The following is an 8,824-nucleotide window of genomic DNA, read 5'->3' as shown; positions in this document are numbered from 1 at the left end:
CGCTCCCGTGGCCGCCGGCTGCACGCCGTTTGCCGTGGCCCCCGTGCGGGGCACCCCGCTTGCCGTGGTGCGTGCTGCACGCCGTTTGCGTGGCCCGCCGTGCTGCACCCCGCCGCCGTGGCGCCGTGCTGCACGCCGCTCGCCGTGGCCGCCGTGCTGTACGCCGCTTGCCGGGGCCGCCGTGCTGCATGCCGCTTGCCGTGGCCGCCGTGCTGCACGCCGCTTGCCGTGGCCGCCGTGCTGCCACTTATGTATATATTTATACACATGCATATTTATATGTATGTATATATACACATACATTTATATGTATTTACATATGAATGGTAAAACACTCTACTTTGTGGATGCTATGGTAAAAAAAACACAACACTTTTATTGAAAATGAGACAGCAGTTTCGAAATCCTGGTTTTCATCTTCAAACCTGAAGACGATGTCAAATGTCTCACTTTCAATAAATCTAGTTGTGCGTTGTGGGTTTTCTACCGTATTTTCATATGTGTGTGTGCGATATATGCAAGTGCAAATATCCACATTATATTGTTTAAATCACTTTACCATGCAGTATGGAAAGTATCATGTAATGTCTGCTTAAATTTATGATAAAACATCAAGCCCCTGCTTATTCTTTCAGCTATAATTACTTGTTTCATTTTAGAAAATAAATATTTGTTATTGCTTAGTTCTGCATCTGTAGAGTGATATAATTATTTTGCCTATGGAAAATATTTACATTATCACTCTTTTTGGGGGCCAGCAAGATCAAGCTGAATTCTTCACCAAATATCTAGCCTATCTCTTAAAAAAAAAAAAAAAAACGTGCTCTCAGCTGCCTTCGAGATTATGAGGGCCAGGTATGGACCATCGTAAAAATGAAAAAAAAAAAGGACTGTTACATCGGCATTTGAAAGTTTTACAGGGATATCTGATAGGACATACCAAAAAAAATTATAATAACTGTCTCGGAAAAAGCAGGTTACACGAACCGGCTGGATGTTTCAGTAAATTAACATCGTATTTTTTGGGGGCAAAGTCAGTTTATATCACCACTGAAAATTTTCAAGGCCCAAGTGAAAATCTTACGGGTTGTCGAAAACTCCCTACGTCAAATAGCACTGCGGGCCCCCGCACATGAATTGTATCATTTTTATTGAGAACTGGTCTTGTTTTTTTTTTTTTTTTACAGCGAGAGAGATTAAATAATGTACCCCAATGCACCCCCCTTTCGGGCATGCAGAATAAGTTCTGCAGCCCTCCATATAAATAGAAACACAGCCTGTTTAAATAAATGAAATTTTCCCGTTTTTTGGGGGCATGTCCCCTGGTCGAAATAAATTTTTTTAATAAAAATTAAATCTCTCTCTCTCTTCCTCTCCTCTCTTCTCTTCTCTCCTCTCTCTCCTCCTCTCCCCTCTTCTCCCCTTTCTTCCCCTGGGGAGTAGAATCACGGCTGATGTCAAGTAGCATAAATTCAACTGTAATGTTAGGATTTAACTGCGTGATAGAAGCATTGTAAGACCAGGCGGTGAACGGCGGTAAACGCGTCAGTCAGGTCAGCGTCTGTGCTGTCAGGTGAAGTACTGATGCGGAACAACGGTGATGCAGTTGTATAGCGTATATATATTCCGTAATTTCAGGGAGGCGAAGATGAATTTGGGAAGTTGGTGGTGATTGGTTGAATGTAACATATCCAAGTAACGCCAACGGAAGTTAATTAACAATCACCACAAACTTGTGAAATGATAATAAACTTGTCGAATAATTATCGTCACTCAGTATGTCAACCTACCAGCCATCATCATCAGCCTACTAAATTCATCTTCGCCTTGATAAGAAAGAAAAAAAACAGTTATCTCCCAAACAAGCACATTTATTAAAAAATAATAGTTTAACCCAAAACCTTTCGGGCAAGGTTTTTGAACCGAAAAAAAGATATATGAAAAAAAAATTGGACGAATCTTTCCAAAAGAAAAAACATCACAAGTTGATTTAGGTTTTTCATTATATTCCAAAAGAAAAAATTCTCAATTTTATTGAAAATTGTCAATAACACCCGGAAAAAAAAATGTGTTTAATAAATTTTTTTTTGAATAACCCCTATTATAAAAATAAAAAAAAAGGGTGACTGTAAGCTACTAGATATAAGAAAGATTCTTTGTTTATATAGCATTATATATAAAATATAAAATATATATATATAATATATATATATAAATATATTATATATATATACGTAATATATATATATTATATATATATATATAATATATATTTATAAATATATAATATATATATATAATATGTGTGTGTGAAAGTGTGTGTGAGGGGTGTGTGTGTGTGTGGGGTGTGTGGTGTGTGTGTGTGTGTGGTGGTGCGCCGCGGGTGTGTGTGTGTGTGGTGGTGTGTGTGTGTGTGGTGTGTGTTGTGTGGTGTGTGTGCTCAAACGGCAAACCCTTATTGGGGTGAGAAAATATATATATATTAATATATATATATATTAATATATAAGAATATATATATAAATAATATATTAAAATTTTATTTAAAATTTTATATGTGGTGGGTTGTGTGTGTGTGGTGTTGTTGTATGGTGTGAGTGTGCGTTGTGGGTGTGTTGTGGGGGTTTTTTTTGTTTTTTGTGTGTTGGTGGTGTGTTGTGGTGTGTGTGTGGGTGTGGGGTGTGGGGTATTATATATAATATATATATAATATATATATATATTATATATAATATTATTAAAAAATTTTATGTATGTATGTGTAGGGGGGGGGTGGCCAAAAGGTTAGAGGTCGGGCTCAGACTGTACGACGCAACTGATTCGGGGTTGAGTCCCGACCGCCCGTTGTTTCCCCTTGGGCAAGGAAATTTACCTCGATTGCCTGCTAGCCATGGATGGCCAAGCCCGCTCAAACAATGCCGGGGTAAATAGAGATGGGGACTCGATAAAAACACCCGGGGGGAAGGGATGGCAAACCACCGCTCTAAAATTTCCCAAAAAAAATCTGGAAAAACCTGATCGTAAAAAACCCCGGTGGCCCAATGGTTAAGTATCGGACCAAGACTGCAGACGGCAATCGGGTTCGAGGGGTTTGAGTCGCCGACCCCGCGTTTTTCCCCTTGGGAAGGAAAATCACCTTTATTGCCTACCCAGCCCTGGGGGCCAACCAGCCCCTGTCATGCTGGTCCCCAAACCCGGATAAATAGAGAGAAGATTACCAAAAAAGGTACCCCCGGCCCCTCCGTTGGAAAAAAAACTGGGGACCCTACCACTTTACCACTCCAAGAGCATACAACTGAAAAACTAAAATTTAAGTATCATGCTGTGCCCCACGGGGCTCAGAATAAACCCTTACCTTTCAAAGAAAGGGGTAGTGTAAGCATTTTAATTTTGGATATATATATTTTTTATAAAATTATTTTATATATATTTTAAATAAATATAAATATAAAATAACAATGTGTGGGGAGGGGGTGTGTGTGTTGGGGTGTGTGGGGTTGTTGTGTGTGTGTGTGGGTGTGTTTGTGTGTGTGGGGTTGGGTGGTGGTGTACATATATTTTCTAAAATTATATATCTAATAAAATATATATATATAATTTATTTTGTATAAAAATTATAATTATATAAAAATTAATATATTATTACATATTAATGATATCTCTTTTTTTAACGGTGGGTTCAGTCGGACCCGCCGTGGCCCCAGCTGTAAAATTTGAAAAAAATTTTCATGTTGTGAGGCTCTTGGAGGATTTACGTGGAGGGTCCCCATTTCCCTTTCCCCGGAGGGGCCCCCGGTTTGGTCCCTTTTTGGGTAATATAGGTATATTATATATATATATATATTTTATATAAAATATTTTATAATGTATAAAAATATATATAATATATAAAAATTATATTTTTAATATAGGGATTAAATATAGTATATAAAAATTATTTAAATTTTAATATTATAATAAATTGTGGGGGGGTGTGGTGTGTGTTTTGTGTGTGGGTTTGTGTTTGTGTGTGTGTTTTGTGTGTTTGTGAGTGAGTGAGTGGTGGTGTGTGTGGGTGTGTGTGTGTTGTAGGTTATTTACCCTTTTTTTCGGGGTGGGGGATATTTTCGATATTTGGGTTTACGTTGAGGGGTTATTTGCCATTAAAAAAGTCCCAAAACAACACGGGACTGAAATTTCTCTTTAAGGATTTCCCACACCCTTTTTTAAAAAAAACGATGTTATTGTCTTTGATGGCGCCAATTTGATTTTGGTTTTTGGGTTATATTTTTTTATGTATTTAAAGAAGGTTTTGGGTTTGGTTTTTTAACCCTTTTATTGATTATTGTTTTTCAAATTTCCTAATTTCCGCCCCCTTTTGGGTTTAGATATACCCTTTAAATTACTCCCTTTATCCCTTCCTGGGGCCCCGAGTTCTTTTTTCTTCAAACCCTTTTTCCCAAAAGGATTAAAATTTTTTACATATCAAGGTTTTCCGTTCGGGGAAAGGTTTTCCCAAATTTATCCCTCAAAGAAACCCTTTAAGGCTTTTTTAAATTTCCCTTTTGAAAATTGAAATTTTCCCTTTTATTTTCTACTTACGATGATTTTTTCCTTTTAGCGGGAAATGCTTCAATTTAAATTTTACAACATGCCCAATTTTTTTCCCTAGAGGGGGGCGGGTTTTCCTTTTATGCTTTGTAAATTTTGGGGAAAAGCATAGACGGTTACCTGGGCCCCCTTATCCTAACATTCTGGAAGAGAAAAAATTCATTTATAAATTCTAGCAATTTTGCATTCCAAAATCGGGCTGAGCTCTGGGATCAAAACTTTCTCAGGCAATTTTGCTATTAAAATCCCTTTACAAAAAATTTCTTCCCATTATTTCCCAAAAATTGGGGCGTTTTTTCCTGGCATTTTAACCGTTCTTGTGAAAAAATTTTTTGGGTAATTTTTTGGACCACACCGATGTATGAGGGGGCATGACATTGTGGAAATTTGTTATTTTTCCCCCTTTTTTTTTCTGCCTCAACAGCCTTTGGGCCTACCAGGGATCTTTTGAATCTTATCCCCCTTTTATAATGTTTCCTTTCCGGTTTTTTATCCCCCCCCCCTCCATTTCCTTTTGGCCCGATCTTTTCTCCAAATTTTGCAGTCTTGAGTTCAAATTTTTCCCATCGTCTAGGGGAGGGATCCAGTTTGGTTTTGGTTTTTAAAGATGCAATTGCTCGGGGTTTTTACTTCAGTAATTGCCCAATTCTAGAAAACTTGGAACATAAACTAATCTATATAAAAATTTCAAAAAAATTCTATGGTTTTTCTTTGGTGCAAGGTTATGATTGTTTTTTCCCCCAACATTCTTTTTTTTTTGTAAATTATGCATATAGTGTACCCGGTGTCCCCGGGGTAAAAATGGGGCCCAAAAAAAAAAAACGAACCCTCTGCGTGTCGTAAGAGGGATAAAAGGGGTTGGCGGCGGGAAGGGCACCCGGGCCGTAAAAACCCCTGCCAACCCCAATACAGATGCGGAGAATCGGGAAGGGCAGACAGGCCGCGGGCAGGGGCCGACCCCCCAAAGGGTTTCGACCCCCCCCGCATTTTTCCCGCCCCGAGACTTTTCTTGCCCCTGGAGAAAAATTTTCTTGAAACTCCTTTCAAGAGCATTACGGAGACTGGAAAACTAAAATTTCCCCGAAAATCCCAAATGGAATAAATTTCAATATAACTCAACAGTTGTGGGGTAGTTCACAATGTTCCTTTGTCACCTCCGAAAAAATTTTAACGATTTCAACGATTGGTGGCCAGGGTTTGCGATCCTAGTTCCCAAAAGGTACTTTCCGAAATTTTTTCCCAAAAACTTTAAAAGCCCCCACCCGATTTATCGATGGGGGGCCCGGGGAAAGGAACGGCCCTTTGCTCCCGGGGCTTCAGAAAGGGGGGACATGGGACGGGGGGATGAGGGGGGAAGGCCCTGGATGGGGCCAGAGTGGAGGGGGAAGACCCGCACCGGCGACCCATTTAAAAACTGGGACAAAAGCCTGTAGAAGAAGAAGAAGAAAAAATGCATATATGTGATTTTGTTGTAAAAACCCCACACACACACCCCACACACACACACCACACCACACAACCAACACACCCCAACACAACACCACAAAATATATATTAATATAATATAAAATTTTATATAATTTTATATATATATATTATATATATGGGGAGGGTGTGTGTGTGCATATACAGGAATAATTTAAGATTATATATATATAAAAATATAATATATATATATAAAATATATTATTAATATATTCATTTTATGCACACACACAACACACACCCACACACAACTAAAATTAATATATATATAGTATAATATATATAAAATTAAAAATAAAAATAATATATATATATACCCTAATAAAAATTTTATAAATTAAATATAATATAAAATATAATATTTTAATATATATATAAAAATTAAGGGACCTATATACATGAAATTAATATTTTCCCACCCCCCCCCGTGGTGTGTGTTAAAAAACTCCCACACACAAAATTTTACTTCATATATAATATTTTATATATATATATATATAAAATTAAAATAATTTTAAATAAGGAAATAGATATAAAATATAATTTTAAAAACCCTATATAATTAAATAAAATATTTATATATATACATATATTTTATAAAATATTAATATATATATTTTAATATAAAAATTTTAATAAGATATTTTTATATATTTTAATATATATAAGCTTTTAAAACAAAATTTACATATACATGCATTTATATATATATATTATATTATATAATATATATATATATATATAAAATATTACATATTATATATATATATTTTATAATATAAAAATAAAATATATTTTATAGATAAAATAATATATATATAATTTTTTTTTTTACGGTAGGTTAATGTTGAACCGCCGGGGTTCACGGGCTGATTTTTAAAAGGGTATTTTTCATGTTGTGATGCTTTTGGAGGAGAAAGTGGTAGGGTTTCCCCCATTTCCTTTTACGGAGAGTCCCGGGGTTTCCCTTTTTGGGTTATTTCTCTCTTTTTTTATCCGGGCTTGGGACCAGAAATGACTTGGGTGGCTTCCCCACCCAAGGGGCTAGGTGGGGCAATCGAGGTAAAGGGTTCCGGGCCCCAAAGGGAAAAAACGCGCTGGCCGGGGGACTCGAACCCCGAACCCCGGGTTTGGCATCGTGACAGTCTTGGATTTCCGAGGGCTTAACCACCGGCCACCGGGGCCTTACACTGATTTTTTTAAAACATTTTTATATATATATATTTTTTTTTTTATTTTTTTTTTTTTGGGGGGGGGGGGGGGGGCGTGGGGAAGGTTTTCTTTTTCCCCCGCCCATCCCCCGTTCTGGTGGTCCCGCGGTGGGCGTGGTCAGCGCGGCGTAAAACCAAAACCGTGTATGTATATAATATATATATTTTAATAAAATATATATATATATTTTATAAATTTAATATAATATATATACATACACAAAATACACCACCAACACACCCACACACACCACACAAATATAATATCCCATATAATAAAATATTAAAATTTTTAATACATAAAAATTTTAATATATATATATATATATTTTATAATATATAAATGTATATATATATATTATAATCTATATATATATATAATAAGATATATTATATATAGAATGGTTTTTTGGGCTTTTCTTGAGCATTGGATGAACCCCCTAGAAATTTCCCCTTCAAATAGCAAGAAAACCCCTGCGCTTTTTTGGGGGCACTTGGGCCACGTTGTGAAACTCGGCTGGTTTAAAAAGTCACTTTGAAAGGTGAAAGAGTTTAAATTTTAAAAAAACTCACCCCAAAGAAAAATACTTTTCCCACAGTTTTGTTTTAACTTTGATTTTTAAAAAAAACTCGGAATTTAATTAAAGGGAACAAGGGCCTTTATTTAAATTAAAACAAACCGGCACACACACACCCCAACACATGTGTATATACTATATCAAATTTAATGAAATGTATTTGATTATTTTTCAATTTTTAAATAATGTTTACATATATTATTAATTATAAAATATAATAATATATATATATTATATATCCCAATTAACATATTTTGGGAATAGCATATTATAAATAATATAAAAATATTATAAATATATAAAAATATTAATATATATTAAAATATAATATTGTATAAAAAGTATAATTTTAATATTAATATATAAATTATATAATATAAAATATAATAATATATACTCATAGTGTACATATATAGGAATATGTATAAAATTATATTATATAAATAATATATAATTATAATTATATTTTATATTTATTGGGTGTGTTGTGGTGGGTGTGTGTGTGTGGGGGGGGTGTGTGTGTTGTGTGTGTGTGTAAATCCCATATATTATATATAAAATATATATTTTAAATATAATATATAAATATATATGTATAGATAGAAATATATACATAATTATTTTATATATTATATATATATATATTATAATATATATATTCAACAACACACACCGGACACGCACCACACAAAAAAAACCCACACACACACACAACACACACACACACACACACCAACACACACACACACAAACATTTTAATAAAATATATATGGGATATATATAATAAATATATATTTTAAAAATTTTATATAATATTATATATATATATATATTATATATATTTATATGTTTATATAAAATACAAATTACACACACCCCCCAACACACACACAACACACAACACACACCACACCCCACACAAAATTTTATATATATATATTTTATATAATATAATAGGT

The sequence above is a fragment of the Penaeus monodon genome, chromosome 26 (genome assembly GCF_015228065.2).
Source record: "Penaeus monodon isolate SGIC_2016 chromosome 26, NSTDA_Pmon_1, whole genome shotgun sequence".
Lineage (NCBI taxonomy): Eukaryota > Metazoa > Arthropoda > Malacostraca > Decapoda > Penaeidae > Penaeus > Penaeus monodon.
The sequence above is the reverse complement of the archived record's forward strand: the minus strand, read 5'-3'. Positions refer to the sequence as shown.